At 35.2% G+C, this 27,217-nt stretch overlaps 2 long non-coding RNA genes across 3 annotated transcripts in view; both read left to right on the top strand.

Annotated features, from left to right (window-relative positions):
- The window catches only part of LOC140606906 (uncharacterized), a 331,711-nt gene that overhangs the window by 156,793 nt on the left and 147,701 nt on the right, over positions 1 to 27,217 (top strand). The gene's annotated exons all lie outside the window — the stretch shown is intronic.
- On the top strand, positions 506 to 27,217 carry LOC140606904 (uncharacterized). Its single transcript, XR_012009111.1, has 3 exons — positions 506 to 581; positions 1,579 to 1,693; positions 27,080 to 27,217. It is a non-coding gene; the product is annotated as an uncharacterized lncRNA (long non-coding RNA).

Below are 27,217 nucleotides of genomic sequence, written 5' to 3'. Positions count from 1 at the left end.
TTTCAGAGATACGATTTAAAGTTTCCAGGCAGCTAGACTAATCTCTTTTGAGATTGGGACCTCATTTGGTTATGGCCTCACATTAATAATCAGTTTATTGTACCATGAACTTCCCCACTAATTCATCTTATATTTGTGAATCTATATTATATCTATATTTATATCAATTTCTAGATCGGGACATTTAAGAATATGATTTGAGAACATTCCAGAATAGGATCTCTTTAGTCCTGTTCTTAAGCCCTAGAGTACCTTAAGATTTATTTCTTTATTTAGAACAATCTCTTCTTTCAGTGCACTAAATTATTATATCCCATCTACCTAAAAGCTTTGAAAATATCTTCAAGTGTTCAATTTACATCTGGTGGTGAGAAGAGGCATGGGGAACATAAACTACTGGCCAGACCCTGTTCAGAATTCTTCTATTTGCTTAGCTCCATTGTGACTCCAGCAAAGAGTTAAGCTAAAAAAAAAAAAAAAAAAAAAAAAAAAATCCTTAACTCATGTACCTTCAGTGTTCTGTGGGAACAATGGAATAGAAAAGTAGCACATTATAGGCCTCACCCAAAGAAGGGGCTCAGGTTTGTACATTTCAACCTCATCTAGTCTCCATCTTATTAATGGTTTAATTTTGGCAGCTACACACCCAAGAGTGAAAGACATAAAATCCACAATTTTACCACAGCTGTTTCCTACTTCCTCTACAAAATTATTTAAACACCTTGTGACCTAAGGGGAAAGGATAAATGAATGACTTTCCAAATGAATTATCTCCTGTCTGCTGTGTCATTTCAGAAGTACTTGCTAATGGACAGAATAATCTTTCACAATTATCTTTCATGATCTGGAGATTTAAAAACTGTACTTAATCCCTGTTCCTATGTTTTCATTCTTAGAACTGCACTTTACATAGAAGCAGAATTGCTATAAGAAATATGGAATCATGCTTCATTTGAGAAAGCAGAGAGGATTTACTAAATACTCTAAAATCCTTCTGAAAATCTTGTCTTCAGGAGGGAGCTTCAGGATCACATCTTTAGGATTTGGAAACGTAAATTGTGCTGCCAAAGAGTTTTCTTTTTTTATAAGTAGTGAGCTATACAAACATGTTTTGAAATACCATTTTGAGGATACAAAGTCCAGATTCATATTAAAATTAAAAGGAAATTGAATTACATAGTGGTAATAACACCCCTACCTGGTCATCTGTTAGTAATGCCATGGTAAATATAATTTCAGTGATAAATCTCTGCCAGTACTACCATGTCCCTCTTCCACAACCACAGAGCATATACACATACACAAAAAGGAGTAAGACAAGGAGGGGGGAAAAAGCCACTAAAACACCTCACATAATAAGTCAACACTTATAGTATTAAAATATCAACCCTTTGGACAAAAGAAAATAGGAATGATAACTGATCCTAAGTCAGGTACAATCTTGAATATTTCTTTCATCGATAGAGATCTTGCAGCTGAAGTTATGTGAGAAAGGTTAATTAGATTAAAATTAACTCTACCACTGACTATGGGGATCTTAATCATGCAAATGCTTGAATCTTACTATTTTTTTTTCAGCTTGATACCCAGAGGTGATGTTTGCTTAGCTCAAAATGACTTTTTTCTCTTGCCCACAACACCCAATGGAATGTGTCTCCGGCAGCCAAAATTGAACATAGTTGATTGAACAAGGGTAAGCACTTGAAAGGAATGGGACCAATAAGATCCTCTCCCCTAAAAGCTGGACAGAATGGCTAAGTGGTTCTCATCAGCTTGAGAGAGAGAAAGTTTCCGAGGTTAGCACAATCATTTCACCTGAATTCACTATTGGCAAATAATGCCATTCCATGAAAAGGTATGACGGATATGTCCAGAGAGATTACAAACATCTCAACCTGGGCTCCTTAAAGTCTCCATTTCTTCATTCCAGTTGTTACCTACTTTCTAACCCTGATTTCTAGAGACATTGCTCACTATTAATAAGCTTCTTTTCTGATACTTAAATGAACAAAAATTGATTTGAATGGTTATACCCCCAAATTCCTGTCTCATACAGGTAACTATAGAATATAATAACTACTTTAACCTAACTATACCTAATTTTAGAAATGAAAATGAAATGTAACAATGTGATGACAATTCTGAGAAATAGAAATTCTAAAGAACATACTACAGTTTTTATTGACACATTGCAGATAGTGATTATTGAATAATTCTTGAATCTTTTTTACTCATTTAAGGGTAAAATTTTTTAACAATATATGTGAGTAGGGTATCTTGAAAAAGCCACAGTTTAATTGGCATACAAATCACAAACTGCTTTGGGGAAATATTTTAACATTAATCTGGTTTGTGTCTACTTAGTGTGAAAAGTTCCGAGTTTTTTCCCTCTCAACCAATATTCTCTGAAATTTCTTGCTCTCAGAATGTGTAGAAAGACAACATATTATCCTTTCTCCAATCGGAATCATCACAACGTTGGTTAGGCTTTTATTTCTCCTATAAAATGTCTTTTATTTAATAGGATCTATTTCCCAGGTGTTAAATTTTCCAGAAGAATAATTTCCCTTGTTTTAACTCCTGGCCTGTATGGCATTGGTCTCTCTTGACTAGTTACTTGCATATAAAAAGAGTTAATTTAAATTCAAGTCCGGCAACCTATTTTCCACTGTTTGTAGATGACATTACGTAGTGGAAACTAATATAGGTCCTTGTTAAAATGTTTTTCTATTTCAAAAGTGATTTATTTTGAATTCAATTTCCCAGTTATTAATATAAACATCTAATTCAAAAATGTAATGTCTTAATAACAAAGTCCATTGAATTGGGACAAATTTCTGTCTGTTTCAGGAGACTGGGGTAGAAATCTTTATATGGGTAGAGTTCTATTGTCATTTTAACATTAATGCATGTGGTATCATAAAATCCATATTGGTATAAACATTAGTCACTAGGCCACAGACTTCCTTTTTCATTTTATATATGTACCAAAATGATGCAAAACATGTTACACTAGGGGGTAGCTTTTTATACTTCTGGGTCACCACTTGTTGGAAGAGAGAACAATGGGCTAGATCTAGAGAGAAAGAGACTTTCTTTCTTTCTTTCTTTCTTTCTTTCTTTCTTTCTTTCTTTCTTTCTTCTTTCTTTCTTTCCTCTTCCTTTAATACTGGCTACAAGTAGGCAAGTTTAACCAAGAGGAAATTTAAAATATCATCTTGTTAACATTTTTCCACATCTGCAAGGCCTATCCTTAGAAGATTTAATTTTAAAAAGATTTCCTCTTATCATGAACAGGTTATGACATAAGCCAAGTACTAAATTCTAGTTTAATATCTTCTTAGAGCAGTTTTCTTAGAATCCTGTGAAGTTCTGTGTTGCTTTATTCTCCCCTTCTTGCCTGCCACTTTCCAAAACTTCCTGACTCCCTTTCTCCATGATTTGTAATCTCTGTGATCCTTCAAGGCTCACATAAGACCTCAACAAAACTTTTCTCAAAGTTCAAGGCAACAGCTACTTCTTCCCATACTTGATTTATCATAATAGGATTCATGCTTGGCATTTAGTGGTACAAGGAGAAATAAACATTTATTAATGAATGGTTCCTCTTTGGTAGATATTTTTAGTCTATTATAATTTCTAATTCATCTCTCATTTATCTAATTTGGTAAACTAATAGAATGATTCCTCAAAGTACAGATATTACAATAACAATATCTTCTGTCCTTTGCCATCACCCAAGTAAGCTTTGAAAAACACTTATGTTTGTCTTACAGAGCCAGTCTTCTTTTGATTAGGTCTTAAATAGCTCCTAATTCTACTGAACATACATGAAATCTGTAGGATTAATTTTCTTTTTCTCTCCTTTAATTAGATCCTTCTTTTCTTCATAATCCATTATCATTTCTTGAATATAAATAAAAAATAAATAAATGGACAATTAAGCTAAAAAATAAAGCATGACATCATATTGGGCAAACAAGCTATCCACATAGGTTAGTTAAATAATAATTGAAGATATATGTATACAGTGCCACAAGACAAGGTATGTTCCATTGGTGAGGACAATGGCTCATGTAGTTTCACAGGAGAGAGAGGTTACATTCATCATGAATGAACTGAGACAACTGCATAGAAGAGGGGACTTTTTCTCTGGGCCTAGAAGAATTGTTTGAAATGGGAGCAAATGCATTTTAGGCAAGAGAGGTAAGTATGAAGAAAGGAAAGGAAGTAAGATAATGCAGAGATTGTTGGATTGACTAGCTAGCAGCAAAGAGCAGACAAGATTAAAAAGAAAGATGAAAAACAAAACAAAACAAAAGACTAAAAGGGAAGATGGATTGTTGGACAGTAGAAGGTCTGAATAGCATGCTAAGAATTTAAGGGTTTACCCTTGAGGAAATGAAAGAAACTGAGTTTTTTTTTTTTTTTTTTTAAGAAACTGAGTTTTAAAACCAGAATTAAAGTGTCACATTCAAAAGACTTAGCTTGTTGCAGATTTAGTTAATTTGATAAGGAAGAGACTGAAGGAAAGGAGACGGGGACTGTTGATGGAGCACTGAAGGGAACTATGAGAGCCTAAAGTGAATATGTGGCATCACCAAAAGAAAAAACAAAAATAACTGCTGCATGACATGGAAAGAGGAACCCACTGGGCTTGGAGACTCAAGGAGTTTTGTAAGGTTAAAGCATCAAAAGTCCCAAACTGATACTAAAAGAAAACAGAAAAAAGAGAAAAGAAAAGAAAAGAAAGAAAAGAAAAGAAAGAAAGAAAGAAAGAAAGAAAGAAAGAAAGAAAGAAAGAAAGAAGAAAGAAAGAAAGAAAGAAAGAAAGAAAGAAAGAAAGAAAGAAAGAAAGAAAGAAAGAAAAGCATGTCAAAAAGAAGAGGGAATATTCATCTTTGGAATTACTTAGTAATGAAAAGTTTATTCCCCTCCAGTGGAGAGTTCACAGTTACACTGGTATGCTCCTTTCAACAACTAGGGTCTTCCAACTACTTGAATACCCTTGATTTTAGAAGTATTCTTTTTCAATTGTGTGAATCTACATAGCTCCTGAGAGTAAGACGCTACAATGTATTGAATGCACAGCACACCAAATCTCCCAGAATATCCTTTATGGGGACAACTCTCTAAAAAACTATTGAAAATGTGTTGAATTTACATACTCATAACCTGACACAAATTTCTCCTTGTTGCCCAACCTCTGACCTTCCCCATACACACACATACGCACACATACAAACACACACACTCTCTCTCACACACATTCTTAACTGGCTTTTTAGGCTGCAACAGAAGTCCCTTTGTAAGTCTGCTCAAGGAAGATGCGATTAAGATAATTTGAAATAACCATTTTTCCCCACCTGGGCTTATTAAAGCTAGATGTTTATCTAGAGGCATTCTGCACCTAACTATAAGCTGGGAGACCCCAGTGTCAACAGTAGTAGCAAAAAATGAAAATTACTATAAAAATTCCATATTTTAAGAGAAAGGTATCTTTTAACAAAGTTTATAAATTGAGATATGCAAAATGAGTTTGTAATCTGTGGAAAATCTGTCTCAGGATATTTGATATAAATGCATTATATGTAGGGGTACATACTTTTAAGAGCAAAACCAATGCTCTTAATTGCTCATAAAAGAGTGAATAATTAATAGATCTATTAAGGCATACCTTCTATACTTTATGAATTTAATACTGAAAAGTAGTATAAATAAGAAAAAGCATTGAGCAAGGAAAACAGGCTATTGAACTGAATTCTGAAGTGTGTGTGTGTGTGTGTGTGTGTGTGTGTGTGTGTGGCTGGAGGTGGAAGTTTGAAATGCTCTTAAAATTATTTTTATAAATAGAATACTATCAGAATACTATTTTAAAGAAAAATAAAGTTAGGAAATTGAACTCATTCACAAATGGCAGGTTAGGAAGATGATGGAGACTTAAATTGGGAACTCATTTAAAAAGCTGCTCTGGTAAATCCATGCTGTGGATACCTCTCCTCTCCATGTATGTAGAGATGGCCACTATTGCAGGAACACAGGTTATAAGTAAATTCTAAATAAATTGCAAAGAGCTGAGGGCCAAGACGTGTGGCCATCCAAGTAGAAGGGTAAAGTACTTTTCTCAGCCACGCTGCTCATTCACTTGGTAAATCACAAGGAAACTGTCCTCTGTGGGATCTCAGAATACGTTAGTTCTCAAGCACAAGGGTGAGAACCGTCTTGACATACTTCCTCTCAGGGTTAAATAATCTGGATTCTGAGAGTCCATGGAGAAAGAGAGATGAATTAGAGGAATTAACCTGGGAACTCATCTTAGTCACATGTGTGCATTTCAGCGAGTGCAACAATCTAATTGTTTTTTTTTTTATTATAGTGAAAGGTTATCTCTAATTCGTACTGATAGGAAGCCACGAGCTGTGTTCTGAACAATTTACTAAATATAAACGGCTGATACATGCTTTCGTGATCCAAATGAGGGCTTTTCCTACTTCTCACATTTTGATGGCTTGCTCACTTGTTTGTTTCTCCAAATTCTTTGCACTGCAGATCTTGGATCTGTTACCTTTGTACAAAGCGAGCCAATTGGGGAAATCCGCTCTCACTGCTCCTCTACTGAGGAAGAACAACAGTGGATTAATGATTTCGATGTTTCAGGCAAACTAGCTAATTTACATACAAATTAAAATTTAATGTAACCTATGATAGTTTTATTGCATGTTATTGCTTCAAAAAAAAAAAAAAAAAAGAAAGAAATCTTCCACCCCTTGGAAGTTTTTCCTAATTAATTGTAAATCTGTCCATTGCATCCTGCCCTAATTAAAAAAAATTAATTAATTTAAAAAAATAATAAATGCCATGATTCCTGCTTTACCTATCATCCCACAGTACATATTGACGTCGTTTTTATGGGCGTAATGTTAGTGGGCAAAAATGTCAATGCATAACATTAATATGTAGCAATATTAATGCCAAACAATGATTTAAGCCGCAGGAGAATCTTATAGGTCAACTTCTAGTTGATTGCTATCTTAATAGGAGAGTAAAAAATGTTATACATCCCAATACTCCCAAAAGTGATTCTCCAAAGGGTGATTTTGTCCCTCAGGGTACCTTTGGCAAGGTCTGGAGAGTTTTGATTAGCCTGGCTGGAGGGGGTTTACTACTGACATCTAGTGGGTAGAGGTCAGGCCTGCTGGTAAACATGCTGAATTACAAAGAACGGGCCACCCCTACCCCAAAAAACAATTCTCTAATCAAAATGTAAATAGGATTCCTATTTTCCCTTTTCCTGCACTATAAACTAACAAACTTTTTTTCACTGATGAAGGGTTTGCTTCCTATTTTAGGGAATTGTGTATATGTGTGTGTGTGTGTGTGTGTGTGTGTGTGTGTGTGTGTGTCTGTAGGCTGAGGAATGTATAGGCTGAAGATAAAATAAATTCTCTCGACTTAAACAAGCCAGAAGCAAAACATGCCTTCCTACCATTGCCTAATATAATAATTAAAATTACTAAATCAAATTTCAAAATCCAACTTACTGAGAAGAAACAAAGAGCATATGTTCTCTGTAGAGTATTAGAATAATGCATTGGGTCACCATTAATTATTAAATGAAGCTACAAGTATGACAATAGCAAAAATATAAAAATGTAATATGTAAAAAAATGTTAAAAAGTAACAAAAAAAAGTAAAAATGTACATTTTTGTCCCTTATTCATAAAATGGCAATTTTCTGCAATGGCTAATCTCTGAAGTTGGGAAGGACAAAAAAGGAATTTGATGTTCCTCTTTACATTTATGATTTAATTTCCAGAGTGACTTCTTATTGTAACTGAAATTCTTTCTTGACTAGAGGTCCATCTGGGACTATTTATAAAATAAACTGTATTTCACAAGTCCTTTGCAAAGCTAATCAACAATGACAGAAAATAGCCTAGAATTGCCTTGGGCTAATTGTGGGTAGAAACTGTGCAAAGAGACATAAGGGAACCATTTGGAATGATGGAGATATTCTATATCTTGATAGGGATGGTGATTGCATAAGTGTGTGTATTTGTCAAAACTCATTGGATACACTTAAAATGGGTGCACTTGAGTATAAGTAAATTGTATAATAATAAAGCAGGGTGGGTTTTTTTTTTAATTGCCTGCTTTGGATAATAAATCATATGGCTATTTTACTCCTAAATCTAGTCAAAGTAGCATCTCACACTCAGATTTGGTAATCAAGTAACACATTATTTTATGTGTGCAATGGCTACGAACAACTAGAACATCCTCTGTGTGCTCTGCCCATACCAAATCATTTCCTTCTCTTTGTTTTAAAGATGAGGAAACAAAAAAAAAAAATAAAGATGAGGAAACAGAACCCAAAGATTTTGATAGTAAAAATATCCTTTACTTTGAAAAAAAAAAAAGAATATCTAAGGCATTCACACTATTATAATTACATTACTCATAGGTAAATTATGAACTCTGGAAACTAGCTACCTTGCTTTTTTTTTTTTTTTTAAAGATTTGTTTATTTATATTAGAGAGAAAGTGGAGGGAGGAGCAGAGGGAGAGGGAGAGATTGAATCTCAAGCAGACTCCCAACTGAATGTGGAGCCAAATGCTGAGCTCAGTCTCATGACCCCAAGACCATGACCTGATTTGAAATCAAGAGTTGGAGGCTCAACCAACTGAGCCACCCAGGTGCCCCTGGAAGCTAGCTACCTTTCTGAAGGACACACAGTTATATAGTGAATATGCCAAGAACACAATGTATACTTTCCTTAGCTTTTCACCATGATGTTTGGGCTGATCCTGTAATACATTAGATCTAACCTGGATGGAAAGAGAACTGTATGAATAATTAAGTTGGGTCATATATACTCCAGATCTAACCTGGCATAGTTGGGATTTCTGACATAGGGTCACTATAGATGCTATTTTCTCTGTCATTTTTGACATAATGTATTGCATTCTATAACCTAAAAGAGCTCATGACTATTTGTTTTTACATTGAGATGGGACAGACATCCTTTCCTTTTAACACAGGTACAAATCAAGATACACCAAGTAAAGACACCTAAAATTGGTTTATCTTAAACTTAGCTTGATGATGGAAAAGTTGATGAGACAGTGTGTCAGTGAGGTTCCTAATAGGAAACAAATGGAATAATCAAACAAGGAAAACCTGAGAACATCTGGTTGACAAAGGACCCATGTGGGGGTCTGGTAAGGAAAGCACAAAGATAAACGGCATGAGAGGGCAGCAAAATGATTATATCACTCCTAGGATCAGCAGATAAAATATAAGGTGCTCCATTAAATTTATATTTCAAGTAAATAACAAATAAATGTTATAAATGTTTTAGTATAAATAGGCCATGTTCTCTTGCTTTTTTTTTTTTTTTCCCCTAAATCTTGTGACTCTAAGTCTACTCCTCTCTACCAAATAAAACACAGAAGAACAGAGCCAGCTTCTGGGCAGACCAGAAGACAGGGATTTGGACAAAGCAGATAAGATTTCACAAGTAGAGGAGAGAGAGAGTGAGGGACCCCCACAGTGAGGGAGCCTGTGGATGAGGCATCTGGCCTCACTTTTCTCCCACCGCCTGACTTCGACACAAACTTCCCAGTGTCTGAACCCCAAAAGACCAGCTTCCTAAGACAGAGCACAGGAAAAAAGGAAGGGCAGAGTGAATCTGGAGGAACAAATAGAAACTATCTAGTCCAGAGAGGATTACATTCCTAGCATAGCCAAGGCGGTGGCCACACTTTGGACAAAGGAATTTAATACCTGAAGTGACACCTGATTCATAAGTGAACTTAAAATTCATTTCAAAAATAAAATCAATAGGAATATATAAACTGATGTACATAGTATATTTTTATTCAAAATATTTATCCTGTGTAACACAGTTCTAAACAGGGAACATAAATTGTACCAAAAAAATACATGAAGTGACTCAATGGAATACTCAAGAAATACTCAAGTGACTCAATGGAATACTCAAGAAAACCAGGTTGCCACTTCTTTCAAAGAGGAAAAATAAGTCAAAATGGAAACCAGATTACAGCATAAGAAAAAAAATTATGATAGTCCGAGCCTATGGCATTTCTCTTACAAAAGCAGGTAAATGAAGGTCCAAACTTCTATAGAGTAAATCCAATATTCCTTTATGGATAGATTGTTTTAAGATTTAAAGACTTTTAAAAACCATTCCAGATATGTCACTCTACAATTATATTGCTTATGGTAGCCATTGCTTATGATGACACATAAATATTTTCTGACCAAAGCATTTTGTAAAATTTATCTGCACTCATGATTTCAGATACCTTAAAAATGTTCATGATAAGGGAAAACTTAAATAGTAACTTACACAGTACGATCACAAATCATGATAAAATAAACATGCAAAAGCATAGACACAAAATACATGTGCATACATATCTATCCGGAAATACATGCACAAAAACAATGACATTACTTGATATTCTGGATATAGGAACTACGGGTGACATTTTATCATATTTTTACTTTACTTTCTAAATGTACCATTCTAAATGATTTTTTATAATCAGCCAAAAGAAAATAAGTAACATTTTAATATTCTTTTGTGAGGGTTTTATGTTCTAGAATAATCATTTTAATTGTCCTTTTACATTACTTGTGATTCTGGTGGAAAAATGATTCAAAAGAAGAACATACTTACTCTAGGATAACACGTTGGAAATACCCCAGAGAAGAAGACTGTAACTTTGTGTGTTCTTTTAGTTTTCATAGTAAAATGGAAATTGTTTGTAGTTGTTGCCAAGAATAAGGCTTTGTAACTTTGAGTTTGGCACACACCATATACTACATATCACTATCCAAATGTTGCTGGAAAATCTGAAGACTTTTTTAGACACTTTTACAAGAGTGAGCGAAGTATTATCTTATCACAGTTAACAATTATATGTTCATTCTCTTGAATGAGTACAGGGGAAAACATCAAGGGACATTTCTGGCCTGGCATCCTGAGTCTCCATATTTGGCATTGGAATGACTATCACTCCATAATTGGGCTAGTGTCCAGGGAAAGTAGAAATGGCTCACGGTAGGGGACATGCACTTGGCAGTGTTTGGGCCATTTCTCAACATTTCAGTAACTGGAATGCCTCATTTCTCTGTGTCGACAGTCCTGAGTAACATAGTAGTACCCAGGAGATCATTTAAACTCTAATTTTTTTTTAAAATAGGTAGCTTTTCCAGGCAAGCATAGCATTTTGCATCTTAAGCCCTGTCATCACCCATAGGAAAAAAATATATATGATGTATTTCCTTTCATGCATCTAAGTTCAAATTTTTGAGGTCATTCTTTTTTTTTCCAAATAATCGCTGGATACAGTCCTTTTTTTTTTTTTTTCTCTCCTTTCTAAGTTTCAACAGCTTACCCTTAAAAGACATAGATTAAAGAAATGCTAAGACTTGCATTTTTTTCTAAAACAAAGATTAGTGCTCACTGTATGAAGCCAATATCCCTCTATAGGAAAAAATAATATTAATAATTAGAGGATTTCTAAATTGCTGAATAAGGATGTGGCAAGTGTTTTATTTTTTATTTTTAAGTGCATTCTGAAGTCTCGGGGTGTGGCTTGCAGCAAATACAAAACAGGACATTGTCAAGTTAACAGAGAAGAGAATGTGAGGCCCAAATTGCTTATTTCAGTTTGAGCTTCTGCTGCAGGTGGATAAACAGGGTCCACTGGAAGGGCCCAGTATCATTTACTCACTGGGTGATAAGAGAATAATGTATGGTCCCTACCACTCCATGTTAATTACAAAAGAAGAATAGTGTTCTTTTTAGCTCCGTGTCACCAAACTATGTGAGACAGTCAGGAATATTTAGTGTTTAGGGGAGAGAACTGAATCACAGTAGCAACAATTTGGTCAAATTATGTTCTTGAGGTCTTTCATTTGTCCTCCCCCAAAACATCCATACTTGTTGTCGGGCATATTCAGCAATTAATAATTAAATTATTTTAATTTTAAAATTAAAATTTTTAGGATAATTTTCAAAAACTTTCCTTGAAACACATACACTCCCACCGTTACATGCATACTTTCCATATGCCGCATCTATTAGAATTAACTCAAGACAAAAAATGAGAATGCGTCCCTGTATATTAGGAAATTCTTAAGGCTAGCAACTAGGAAATACTCACATAACAAACCTGTAAGCAGTATCTCCATCCCAAAGAATGGAAATGTGAATAAATTCAGGGGTAGCTTACTTTTTCACTGTGGAATAACCACTTCAACAGGATTTTAGTTATAGAAGTTAATATTAGGACCTGGGTTTGATTTGGGAGGGGGAGGGCGTTCCGACACCTGATGCAGATTTTCTAGTATTTTAAATTGGTTATACTTAACAGATCTAAGTCTGCACAGCATTCTTCTTTGCTCTTGTTTGATTTTGCATTCCCTTTATCAAATTCTAATGCCTTATTGAGGGGCGAAAATGTGTCACTAGGAGGTAATGCATTTGGTCCTTAGTGATTTGAAGGAGAGACACATGGACACAATGAAAATGCAATCCTGACCTTCCTCTCCTACTGGGTGACACAGAATGAACTGCGATGGCTACAGTTCCACACATTGCTGCTGTCGCATGTACTGCACTTGCAAAGACTGTGTAGCCTATCTTTGTGAAATATGCCAAGGTACTTCCTCTTGTGTACTAATTAATGAGTGGCCTAAGGGATGCCAGAGGGCAAGGCTACTTCTCTGGCTAAAAAGTGGGTTTCTCTGAGGCCCATGGGCACTCCAGGCTTTGGGGCTCCCCATCAGATCTTTTCTGGGGATACCTGCTCTGACCATGACTATTCCAGGACCTAAGAGTTCCTGTATCTAACTGTTGTCATTAGCTAATCTTTCTATTTTATTTTCCTTCTATATTTTCTGATGCAAGAACTCTGAAAAGATGCTTCATGTGATTTGGGAAAACAGAGACACTGCTCTGGTTTTATCCTCCCATGAGATACTGTGGATATGAGAGAGCAGGCATAGCATTGGGAAAAGCAAAATCCAGGGCACCTGGATGGCTCAGTGGTTGAGCATCTGCCTTTAGCTCAGGCCCTGATCACAGGGCCTGGATGGGGTTCCCTGTGGGGAGCCTGCTTCCCTCTGTGCCTATGTCTCTGCCTCTCTCTCTGTGTCTTTCATGAATAAACAGATTTTTTTTTTTAAAAAAAAGGAAAGGAAAAATCCAAAATCTTAAGGAGAAACAGCAAGTTAAATATGGCAGATTTCTTCTCCTCCCCAGCCTCATTAAAATAACAATAAAATTAACATTAAAAGAAGGAGAAAAAAAAATAAAAAAAAATAAAAGGAGAAACTCTACAAAAACAAAAAAAAAATAGAGAGAACTCAAATACAATTCAGAAATTTCAACAGACTTTAAGAAAACTGCAGATTCAGGAAAGGAAAAGACTTGGCAGATAGGAAGAATTTGCAACCTAAGAGTTTGACTGGCCCTAAAAATCTCATAAGAGTTAGACTCCAGACTATGGCTACTACCCAGAGGTGAGGTAAAGTGGAGTGCTGAGTATACACAAAGTAGTTGAAAGAAATGGGAGCCTCAGTTCTGAAACAACAAGGAAAAGAAATCTCTCAACAATGTGAGGGATCCTGGGAGTAGATCTATCTCACTGGAGCCTCTGATAAGACCACAGCCTTGGATTTCAGTCTGTCAAAAGAGAACCTGGAGTAGAAGACCCAGATGAGTCATGCCAGCACCTGACTTACAGAAACTTAGAGATCATAAATGTGTTTTAAGCCCCTGGGTTTATGGTAACTTGCTATGCAGCATCAAAAACCAATACAGTCTCTCAAACTCCTTCCCATATCCTCCACCTGGAATTTTAGCAACTAGGAGTAGAACCCCATCTCAAGAAGATTAAAGAATTGTTTGCTTTAAAACCTAAGAGGTGTGATTTACTTGCCAGAGGGACTTCTAACTAAATGGCCAGCTGCAGTCTGATCACCCCACATGAAAACCCATTACCTAATATGCATCTTGTACATTATATGTATGTTATGGAATTCCAAAGGTTTTTCTAGAGTTATACCAGAGGATCACCAGAATTTTGAATAAGAATTTCCAATCTGAAGACACCAAACAAACAAATTAAAGGTATCCAGAGAAAACAGAGGCAATTCAGACGAAGAAAGAAAGAAAGAAAGAAAGAAAGAAAGAAAGAAAGAAAGAAAGAAAGAAAGAGAAAGAGGAAAAGGAAAGAAAATTAGAATTCAGGTTCCTATAAAACATGTCAGATCCTTTTTATTTTCAGATATCCTTTTGATGCTCAATTACTTTTGATCATCTGTTAGCTAGGTACTATAACTTCTTTGTAAGGGCAGAAAAATAAATGTTTTTTTCCCTTATTACTTCTTCCTGATTCGAGGACCAGTGCTAGTTCAATCATTTTCATTTTGTCATAATAGAGACCTAATTCAAAAATCTTTTCAAAGCTTTGTGATCTTTTAATGCCAAATAAACATACAACGAAATTGTAATTTTTAATCTGATAGTCAAGAGCTGAAAGAAATGTTAGGATAAATGAAATGAGTTTTGCTAGACATTCCTGAAGGAGGTATTTTTAAATGTTACCTTGTGATAACATATGTCAAATGTATTATAAGCATTGCTATAATCTCCTCTGAACACTACTTGTCAAACTTACCTCCAATAAAGCATAAACTGGTGGAGGATTGGCTAATCACAAGTAAAGACAGAAAGTAAAATCCTTCCTTTTTTTCTGTTGAATCTTCACAAAAACTTGCACTTCTGTTTCTCATCTTTAGAGAAAACTCATGTGTTTTTCTGAGAAAAAATACTCTTTGAAATATTGAATTAATAAAAAAGTTCTTAATTATAACATTTTTTAAAAAGATTTTATTTATTCATAAGAGACAGAGAGAGAGAGAGAGAGAGAGAGAGAGGCAGAGATAGGCAGAGGGAGAAGCAGGCTCCATGCAGGGAGCCCGACGTGGGACTCGATCTCGGGTCCCCAGGATCAGGCCCTGGGCTGAAGGCGGCACTAAACCACTGAGCCCCTGGGGCTGCCCCTTAATTATAACATTTTAATGATGATTTGCCGCATGTGTTAAAAAAAAATAGAGAGAGTGTAGTAATTAGGCACTCTACAGATCTTTTCCCCAGAATATAGAAATCAAATAAGAATTCATTGGAAAACCCCTGATCTCCTACTTTCTTCTTTAATTAATACTTATAAATTATTTGAAGTATTTTCCATTTTTATTTTTGGATATTTTAATTTGGAGCCCATCATCTGGTCTACAGATTGTGGAGTCCTGGTAAGAGTTTAACAACCAGAAAAAATATAATTAAAGCCCTAATGTGTATTTTTTTACAGATTTCTTATACGTAAATACTATCACAATGGTCCATTTTAAGCTACAAACGTGCTATCACTGAAGGCGAAGTTGGAAAGAGATGCTCACAATTGGTTCTCATGAGCCAGTGCAAGTCAGCTCCAATATACCACTGTATTTAACCAGTATATTTCATATTTCAGGCCCTATGATTCTCAGATGCTTTAATTTAAAATAAGTATATGTTCAATTTAAAAACATGAGTATATATAACATTTGCATAGATCTTGTGCCAATGGATGACTTACTTTTTTTTTCCTCTGGTGGTGATTTGAAATGTTTAAAATATTACTGATTTTATGCAAAAAAATACTAGGATTGCTTTGATGATTTAATGTTGCTACATATATTGTTGGTGCTAATGGAAATGATCAAAATTAAACTTGGAAAATTAAAATTTGCTTCTTTTTTTCTTAGTGATTTCTCTAACTCAAAAGCATCAATATACACCTTTTTCTAATCTCTAGAAAATTATATTAGGGAAGTATGCCCTTTTAAAATTGATAGATACCATCTCCACATTATTTGTAGTTTATATAAAATTCAGATCCATGAAAGATTAGTAAGAAGAAAAATAAGAGAAAGTGTTTTGAATGTAGCCCAATAACAAAACAGTAATTCTATAATTACACAAACACCGAAATCACCAGTTCTAATTTCTCTACTTTCTCTTTCCACTATTAACCAATGTGATTTACTGAGTCTCCTGGTTTCACTTGTGCTCATGAAATTCCTCATGATTCTAAAAGCTGAATGGAAGTATGATGTAGAAAATGATTGCAAATAGAATTTTTGTGTACTAATTAAGACTAATGTTGTGTGACAAAAATGCTCCTGGTGATCCTGGAAGGAAAGTGAGCCAAGTTTATTCATGAGAAAAGTGCTGTTTTCTCTGCTCAGAGAGAGAAACTGACTCTCTGTAAGTCAGGCTCCCCACCAAAAACAGACCCCTACATGGAGATGTATGTACAAAAGATTTCCTTGGGAGAGGTCTTAAGCCCATCACCTATAAGGAGCAAGGAGAGAAGGACTGAAGGAGAAGCAGATGCATCACGGGGTTTAGCCAATCCAGAGGGAAGTTCTGCAACTGGAATGGTCCTTTCAAGATGCCTCAAGTCAAGGCAAAGGAGTGAGACCTGATGCAGAGACAAATCACTGAACATAGACCATCCCCAAGGAGGAGACATAAATTCTCTTCAGCCAAGGACAATCCTAGAGAGGGACTCAGCTGTGTCAGCAGGAGATACTCCCAGCGTCTAGAGTGAGTGCCAGGAATGAGAGCTTGGATCTGGAAGTAGAGATGCTGAGGACCCTGTTCAGAGCACTGCGAGTACAATCTCATTAAACAATGAACCTCTTATCCTAGCTCTACTTCTTTTCATTATTAATATTCTATTTCAGTTTTTTTGAAGCTGAGGAGATCGTAATTGCTTCTTAGTCATTTACATTCTGTTTGGAAGTGAACAGTTTAGTTTCTCTACATGTTATTATTTCTAAAACTATTTTCTTACGGAGTATCATTCCTTAGCATGAGATGTTCAAGCCACTGAATGCATATAACAGATACAATATTAAGTGTTAGAGGAAATGTTTCACCTTTTGTGTTTTTCTTTTTTTTTTTTTTTTTGATTTTATTTATTTATTCATGGGAGACACAAAGAGAGAGGTGGAGACACAGACAGAGGGAGAAGCAGGCTCCCCACAGGGAGCCCAATGTGGAACTCCATCCTAGGACCCCGGGATCATGACCTGAGCCAAAGGCAGACACTCAATCACTGAGCCCAGGTGCCCCTCACCTTTTATGTTTTTAAGAAATGAATTTGTTTGAGTATGATTTTTATTACAGTCAATCGTGAATGGCAAAAGTTGGAAAAGCCCTTTGAAGTTTCTTGATTAGGTAAATCCAAGCCATTTATATTCCAGTTAATTTACACAGTAACATCAGTGAGGTCATAAATAGTGGGTTGTATTTCACAGGAGCTAACCATCACCTTTAAAGTCCAGATGTCCCAAGGGTACGTCTTGTGAACTAGTTATGAAGCTTTCATGGTAACAGGATAGGGAACAAGTATTAATTGGATAGGAGATGGCATCCAACATGGATTACACTTTATATTCTCAGGGTTTTCAAGGTGAATGTCTTGCAGTTATATCCTAGTTTTTGAACTTGTTGAACAAGAGATAGAGATTTACCTTTTCAATGTGCCTGTGTTATAACCTATTTTATTAAGTGTGTGTGTGTGTGTGTGTGTGTGTGTGTTTATGTGTGTATTTGACAATTCTGGCTTCAGTTTTATCTCTCAGGAAAGCTAAAGTAGTGGATATAAACCTACACTTTTCTGTTACATAACAACATGTGATTTTCAAAGAGGGGAAAGTAACTATTTAGCCTAATGTGGTTAAAGAATTTCAGGGTTAGATAACAGCCACATTTTCTACTTCTCTTTCCTTGCACATTATATTCAATTTTAACCTCACTGCTTTCTAGATGAAGCATTTGAAACATAAAAAAATTACAGTTCTTGACACATAAAGGCTTAAAATAGTTATTAATGATACTCTTCCAAAGGTAATTTATTAATGTCATCATTGGCATCTTGGATCATCATAAATAGCCTAGAATCTGAATTTTGCCTGATACAGTATTTGTTCCCAGCTAAACTACTGGTCCTCATAATCTATGATGTTCATCATTATATATATATATATATATATATATATAATGTATATATATACATAAATTTATTATATATATAAAATTCATAATTCTCTCTTTCTATATATATATATATATAATTTTTCTTGATTGGGAGAAAATTTTCATTTTTATCCCAAATATTCTGAATGCATAATAGAAACATTGTCAACATCTGGTGGAAAACTCCCACCAGAAATTAATTACATAGTGAAATATTGCATTTGACTGTTTCCAAGAATCCAAAACCTTCATCATACTGATAATAGGCAATTGGGCACTCAGAATATTGAGACAGAATAATTTCCTAGGCATTACACTAGGGAGGAAGACAGATTTCCAATGGGCCCAGAGCTGTTGGAAAGGAAACAAAGAATAAAATTTCCTAGTCTATCTCTTTTTCACTTCTAAAATGCTAAAAATCACAATTCTCTGTCACCCACACTATTTTATTTTGATTTAAAGTATATTATCTACATATTCTCTATATGTTTACTAATTGTCTCTCTAGTTATTTTAGAAGTTATTGAGCGAAGGCTATTTAAAATTCTCTATAAATACTGTTGGAACAATTGGATACCTATATGGAAAAAAAAGGAACTTTGAGCCATGCTTGTGCCATATACAAAAATAAACAGAAAGTGGATCATGGACCTAAATGTAAAATGTAAAGCTATAGCATTTCTTAAAGAATACTTAAGGGGAAAAATGGCTTGTTAAAATTGGCTGTGTAAAAATTCCTTAGACTCAACCCAGAAAGCATGAACCACAAAAATTGATAAATCATATTTTATCAAAATTAAAAATCTCTGTTCTTCATAAGACATTGTGAAGGGGATAGCATGACCATAGATTAGCAGAAGATTTTTGCAAATAATATATCTGATAAGAGACTTGTATATAAAGAATTTTTAGAACTTGAAAATGCAAAAGCAAACAATGGATTTTTTTTTAAGAATAAAGAACTTAGCAAGCAACTTACCAAAGAAGATACACAGATGAGGAATAGACACATGAAAATTGGCTCAACATTATTAGTCATTTAGAAAATGAATTTTAAAAACACAATGGAATATCACTTCCTACTAAATAGAATTGCTAAAATTCAAAGACAGACCATACGTAGTTTTGACAAAGATGTGGAATAATTGAAACTCTCATGTACTGCTGGTGGGAATGTAAACAGATAGAACCACTTTGGAAAAATCATTTGGCAGTTATCTAAACATTTAAAAATAAATCTACAGTATAACCCAGCCATTCTACTCCTTGGTATTTTAAGGGAAAGCATGTACCCATATAAAAACATGTACAGGAATGTTCACAGAAGGTTGATGCTCCTGTATGTGAAAGGATACCAGACTGACAAAAATGTATTTGTCCATCAACAGGAAAGTGGATAAAATAATTGTTTTCTATACATAATGTTCTATTATAATATATTGTTATAAAATAATATATACAATATAAATAATTATATTATTATTTCTATATTATATAATTACATACTATTATATCTTAACATTATATATATCATGGGCTATTAGTAATACAAAACAATGAGTTATTAATAAACATCACAAGATGGCTGAGTCTCAAAACAAATGTGCAGAGGAAAAGCAGAAAGACAAAGAATACAACTGTATGATTCCATCTCTGGAAAATTATAGGAAAATTCAAACTAAAATATAGGAACAGAAAAAAAAAAGATTGGATACCTAGGGATGGGCGTGCAATAGAAAATGTAAAGAAGAATTGTAAAGGGGTACAGGAAAATTTGAGGGGCTAACACATATGCTCAGTGACTCTATTATGATAACTGATTTACAAGCATCTAAATAAAGCAAAATTTATCACATTGCAGACTTTAAATATGTGCAGACAATTATACCTCCATAAAGCTATAAAAAATTTGGAAAAGTAGTTGTCACTAGGGGAAAGGGAGCAGTCTATGATAGAGAAGAGCTTCTGGAATGTATCAACATTCTGTTTCTTGACTTAGGCATAAAAAACCCAGGTGTTTTTTTTATTACACTTCATTCAGCTGAATAAGACACTATTTTATGTTTATGCACTATTTGTTCATTGTATTTCATAATTCTAAAAGTTTAAAAAATAATATATACATTATATTTGGAAACTATAATTTCTTTAAAATAGGTAATTATCCCTAAAATTCATGAATTTTGTCATTATTCCTTAATAACAGCCTCAATAATTACTCATTACTTATAATTATTTCTTCATAATTGTATAATTCCTTAATAATGCCAACCTGGGCCTTAATAGTGGTATATACATACCCCTTTATGTGAATTTATAAATTATGTACAGTTTAGGTTTCTTTTGGAAATTGAAGCTGGTCTTTACTTTACATTCCTATGCAAACTGCTTTTAAAAGATAAACCAGAAAACTACAATTGAGTCATATCTCTTTGAGCCTCGTTGGTGGTCCATGCATCATGGAAATGTCTGTTAATTTTTCCGGTGGTACTGCTAGGTTTATGGCAACATTTGGAAGAGTGGCAACTGGGAATAGTGTACTATTTTATTTTATGTTATCTTTATGGCTTAACCATATTCTGTAGCCATTAGGTACAGTGACTCTCTCATCCCCTGGGGTACAATATTATATTTATTGTATGCATTTATCTTGTCTCTGGTGGTTCATTTTCTTTTCCATCCACGGTGAATTTCCTTTCTGCCTTCCACATTACATCTAGGAGTCCTTGCATTCAATTGCTCAAAAGACATTATTATCATGGAGTGAAGTCTATATGAAGTCTGGGAGGAAGTGTTTGTATCTATAAATGGCTTCAAGAAAATGTCCTCAGTAGTCAAGAAGAATGATGATCATGTGTCCAGAATTTAGAAGTGGGAAAAAACTTATAAAATATTAGTGTCCATAGAGCAAAATGAAAAACACATCCAAATGTTATGAAGGAAAAACATAACTTATTAAAAAAGGAAACATTTGAAGCAGTGACGGGGATTGCTTTCTCAGTGATGGTCCTGGTCTGTGGCACTAAAGAGTATCATTTTTCTTTTGAATAGGCCCTAGGTCTTATGGATACATGATTATTTCCATTTTGAAGATTTATGCCAAGGAGTCTTAATGCTAAACCTGAGACAACAGAGAGAATCAGGTTCAAAGTGAAGGTTTAGATTTTTGTACCGTGTATTTTGTACACACAGTAAGAGCATCAGCCATACTAAAGCACAACATATTGTGACCTAATAAGAAAGAACATACAAATCTGTATACAAGAGAAGAGTCTCTTATGGAACAGGTTCCTTTATACTGAGAACTAGCATGGACACTTCAAATGGTAATCTTTCCCATTTGCACCATTCATAAAGTCATAAACTCAGAAAGACATATTCAAATAAATTGTATGCTCTAGTGAACTTACTCTTCTCCTCCACTACCTTTCTTTTATGCATGTTTTTCATTTAACCATGATACAATCATCATTTGATTTCTCCTTTTCTGGACCACATTTAAAAAATAGTTAAATAGCATGTCTGCTTCAGGCCTTCAAATTACTTATCATTAAAAAAAAAAAACCTATGTTAAGCAAAATGAATAGGTAAACGAACTTATGGTTTTTTGGCAACATAGGTTTCAAAGACACTTTTTGTTTACCCAATAAAATAATTTACCTCTTTTGTTTATGAACCCATTTCACTTCAAGTATTTCCAGGCATCTCCCTGCAATTAAGTTGCTTCTAATTTTTTCCAGCTGTGATCTTAGTTTGTGGGGGGCATTCAATAGGCTATACCAGTTCTAAGAATTACACTGTCACTTATGTGCAGAAGGCATGATACTATACATAGAAAACCCCACAGACTCAACCAAAAAATTAGAAGTTCCAAGTGAATTCAGTAAAGTTGGAGGATAAAAAGTTAATACTCAGAAATCAGTTATGTTTCTATACACTAATAGCAAAGTAGCAGAGTGAGAAATTACTAAAACAATTCCATTCACAAATGCACCAAAAAGAATAAAATATCTAGGAACAGACTTCACCAAGGAGCTGAAATACTTACTCTTGAAATTATAAAACATTGATAAAAGAAATTGAAAGCAGCACAAATAGTAAGCTATCCCATGCTCGTGAAATGGAAGAATTAATATTGTTAAGTGTTCATACTGCCCAAAGCGATCTACAGGTTAGAAACAATCCCTATCAAAATGTCAATAGCATTTTTCACAGAATGAGAGCATATAATACTGAAACTTGTATGGAACCACAAAAGACCCCTATTAGCCAAAGCAATCTTGAGAAAGAAGAACAAAGCTGGAGTTATCACAATGCCAGATTTCAAGATACAGTATAAAACTATAGTAATCAAAACAGTATGGTAATAGAACAAAAAACAAACACTTGAATTAACTGCGTTACAATGGCAATATACCTGTCTATGAACATTTCAGAGCAATGTGAATTAAAGAGAGACAATTGTACTTTCATTCTTATTTGAATCATTAAAAGTCAAATAAAAAAAAGACAAATCAGTTATGCTTGTTGAGGGTGACATCTGCCGCCAATTAACTTCTTATCGTTAAATTGAGGCAGGGGGGAATGTTGCTATTTCTTTGAGATAATCCTACAGGTATTTATAGTTGTTGGGCAATTCTCAATACTTTCATTTTTTAAGATCCACATAGTATATGCTATAAAATGCATTACATTATATTACTTTAGATACACATAGTTCTTCTTACTGAAGTTTGCTCACGTACAATGCAAGGTTAGATTTAAATGATCCCTTTGCCTCATTTTCTACATGAGAATTCAAGCACGCAGCATAATTTTTCATCAGGTTTATGCAAAGGTCAATACTATCCATTCAATTAATGGGTTAAATATTTCTATCCAAAAATAAATTTGCTAGAATAGTGCAGATCTTGTGTTTCATTTTGAAAATAATACAAGCAATTCCACTGTTTGGAAAATGTCTTCTGGAGAGCTCTCTCCATCCCACAATCATGATTTGTGAATGATACCACCAGTTTAGCAAAGTTTTCATCTCTTCTGGGGAGAGAGAGGTGGAAGAAAGCACAAATTGTTTCTAAATTACATTATTTTTATTGTTTTAATAAAATGAGACTGACCTTTCCTTCCATCAGCAGTTGAAGGTACCAGTGTGTAGGAAGGCATATCCATACATCTCTAGAGGAAATCCATCTGTAAGAAAATAATGTTTCATGACTTTATCTGCAAGGAGGCTCTAAATAGGGCATAGTCATAAAGGAGTCATCTGGGACAGTAGACCTACCTAATCTGTCAACTGTTAGAGCAAAACAAATGAGATACTGTTTCACACTAGCCAATATTTACTAAAGACCTACCTACATTGTTTTAAATCCTTGAAACATCAGAGGCAGGGTCAGTCCTAATATCTTAATTTCATGGATGAACAAACAAAGGGTTCAGAGAGGTGATACAGTTGTTAAAAGACAGAGCTAGGCTTTGCTTCCAGGTTTGTCTGGCCCCACAGCACATCCTTTTTCCCATTATGTTAGTCTTATTACTTCTTACTTTGAAAGCAATATAAAGAAGCTATTTTAAGAGTAGGTGAAGAGGTCACTGGACCTCAGCCTTCCTGTATATGAAATTGCAAAGGAATAAACAGAAATAATAACAACCGAAAAATATACCTTTACAGCCAGCATCTCAAATAAGAAACATCCAAAGTGGGACCCAAAGCAACGACTTCAGCTTTCTCAGAGTTATTTCATGAATGTTCTTTTCATATTGAGCTGCTCTTAACTTTTGAAAGAAAGTAATTATAATCGTGATGGTGATGATGTTGAAACTTTACATTTCTAACCAACTCAGCATCATTGCATAAGAAATCTTATAATGGTTGGAAGGAATGCTTGTCTACAAGTCTACTCCAATTACATAACAGTAGCACCAATGGGTACTGAGTGATAAATATACTGAAACATGAAATCAGTCCTTTGAATTTAGGTACCATTTGTGCCAAATGAAGAACCAAAACATGAAACAATTTCATTTTTAACTTAAAATCATATCTTGTTGCAAAGCTGACATGGTTTTACGCTATCATGGTATCATTACATTATAAGCACAACTCCAGAAAATGATGAACAGTAGAGCAATCAAATCCATGAAATTGTTTATCTCTGAGAGATCATGTCTCGACCCTCATCTAGCTTTTGTTTTAATGTCGGCATTTTTTTTAAAAGGATCTTAAGGTTCTTAAAGCCACGTTTTATCCTCTGCCAGATATCAGGACTGTTGTTATTTTATTCAGTTCTCTTCTCATAATTTCAGAAAACTTTGAAAATATAAAGGTTAATTAATTTCTGATGTCTTACAAATGATTGACACAGTCCAAGAGTTAAAGAAAACACATTTTTTTCCAAGTTTAAAGACCTGAGATGGGATTTCAGAATCAAACGTGCCTGCGGATTGCTTTTCAATGGTGGGCCTTGCTCTTAGATTGTCCTTTTTCCATTCACCATTCCAGGTTTTTTTTTTCCAAAAATCTCCTGTGAGGTCCGAATAGTAGCCAGCATTCTGTCTTTGGTTGATGAGCCTGTACATTTCCTAATCCAACACTTCTCTTAAAAAAGGAATGTAGAAAGTATATTGCAATTAATAGTAATGGGGGTGTCCTACAATTTTCCAAACCCTGGAAACTTGCCTGCTATTCTTTCTTATTCCTTGGTTGAAAGCAAAACAATCAAAACCCAAGGAAGGAAAAGAGGCCCGGCTAGCAGAACTTGAAGCTGCTGCCAGATGCTTCCCAACCTTTATCCCTGGGTGTCATTTTGTTTTTACGCCATTTAGGTATACTTGTTCAAAGGCTTTTCAAAAGTGCGACAATCCTGCAAAACAAGAGTTACTACAGCCCAAGGGCACTTTCTCTTTCTTACTCAGCGAGGCTTGGTACACATCTGTTTCCATCCACAGTCACTTGTTTCAAGGCACCTGCGTTATGTCTCAAGGCTCTGTTTTGAGCTGCTCTCAGCGCCTGTATGTCCCTGCTTCCCCTGCTTCGGCAGTGTTTTCCTGTCCCTCTTCCTCTGTCTTTTCTAAGAATTTAGTTATTTATAGTCCTTGTTGCATACAACTTGGAAACTCAGAATGGGAGTAGAGCTGGCCAGCCGCTCATTTGTCTGTTCTGAAGCCCAAACAGGTTCATTCAACCACAGACTCCCTGGAGGGTCTTTGGGTTCTTGCCTTCTCAGTTTCAGGGGGGCTCCTTGCCCCCAGTGAATTTTTGGGAAAAGCATAGCAGCCTTCACTAATCTTGAATGTACTAGGCATCTAACAGGAATCTAATGCTGTGTGAGGACCTGAAGGTGATACCAGATTGTATTACATTGTCCTTACCCCAAGACTTTGTAGCAATTCAAAAAAGATAATTATTAAATAATAATTATAATAACAATAATAAAAGATGAAGAGAGGAAGAAGGAGGAGAAGGGGAGTAAGTAGTAGTGGTAGTAGTAGTAGTAGTAGTAGTAGTAGTAGTAGTAGCAGCAGCAGTAGTAGTAGTAGGATTCTAATCCTGGAGCAATTTTTAGGGAAAAAAAAAATATTCCCAAGTCTGGGATAATCAAGGAGGGCTTCATTCACCAGGTGAAACTCTAACAAGACATCAAAGAGAGGATAGAAAGAGTGGAACTTCCTTTTCTTTTCTTTTTCTTTCTTTCTTTCTTTCTTTCTTTCTTTCTTTCTTTCTTTCTTTCTTTCTTTCTTTCTTCTTTCAGATCTTATTTATTCATTCATGAAAAAATACAGAGAGAGAGGCAGAGACATAGGCAGAGAGAGAAGCAGGCTCCACTTAGGAAGCCGGATGTGGGACTTGATCCCAGGTGTCCAGGATCATGCCCTGGGCTGAAGGTGGTGCTAAACCACTGAGCCACTCAGGTAACCCAGGTTGGAATTTTCATAGGCGATAAAGAACAGAAATCATACTGATTCAACAACACTTTTATCCACTTTTTCCTCTATGTATCCAATCTGCTAACGTGTATTTAGTACACGCAACATGCCAGATATTTTTGTTAAGGCCTCACAAGGACAAAAAGATGAGCAACCAAAGTCCCCACCCTAGCAAACAAGGATAAAATGTATTGAGGATGCAGCAAAACAATGGTAACAAAGGTGATATCTGCTTGAGTCAAGAAAGTGCAAAGGTTTCTGGGAGCACAGTGAAAAGAGTGGAAAAATAGCAAAGTACTCCCAGAGAAGTTAATAGTGAACATTTGAAATGAGAGGGACTAACATGACTAAAACTTTATTTTAAATATAAATTAAAGAACCAAAGCCAGAGTGCAAGACTCAAGAAGAGCCAAAGATAAGGAGAAAATCTTCCAAAATTTTATTCTGGAGTCAGTAATAATATTGATGAATGTGGAAGATGCCTCATAAAGTCAGATATTCAGAGATTTAACATTAGAAGGTAATTTAAATAAATATATTCCTGTCCAGGGGTGTCTGTGTGGCTCAGTGGGTGAAGCATCTGCCTTTGGCTTGGGTCATGATCCTGGGGTCTTGGGATCAAGCCCCACATCAGCTTCTCCCTCTTCCTCTGCCTGCCACTCCCTCAGCTTGTGCTTCTCTCCCTTTCTCTCTGCCAAATAAATAAATAAAAATCTCTAAAAAAATATATTCCCATCTGTTCTTATTAGTAGAAGGGCCTTAAGCCATAGCTCCCCCTCAAAATTCAATAGATCAAGTGCACAATCAAAGTGCACTTAGGTTTATCAGCTGATTAAATCCTCCTGACAGGACAACGATTATGATGATGATGACAATCCCCTTTTTACCAAAGAGGAAACTGAGGCAGAGGATGATGAAGCAGCTTTTTTAAAGGCTCACAGCTTCTAAGTTTGCGAGTTGGGCCTAGAACGTGGGATCCTGGATCTGGTTCTTGAATTCTAAACTGTCCGGCTACCATTCCTCAGGCTTGAACCCAGAGAAGGAGGAGGAGGAGGAAGAGGAGAAGAAGAAAGAGGAAGAGGCAAGAAGACATAGTGTTGATTCACAAACTGGCCCCACACACGGAGAGCCAGGAGAGATGGGAAACACAGACAGGCCACTCC

Source organism: Canis lupus, chromosome 16, assembly GCF_048164855.1.
Source record: "Canis lupus baileyi chromosome 16, mCanLup2.hap1, whole genome shotgun sequence".
Lineage (NCBI taxonomy): Eukaryota > Metazoa > Chordata > Mammalia > Carnivora > Canidae > Canis > Canis lupus.
The sequence above is the reverse complement of the archived record's forward strand: the minus strand, read 5'-3'. Positions and strand labels throughout refer to the sequence as shown.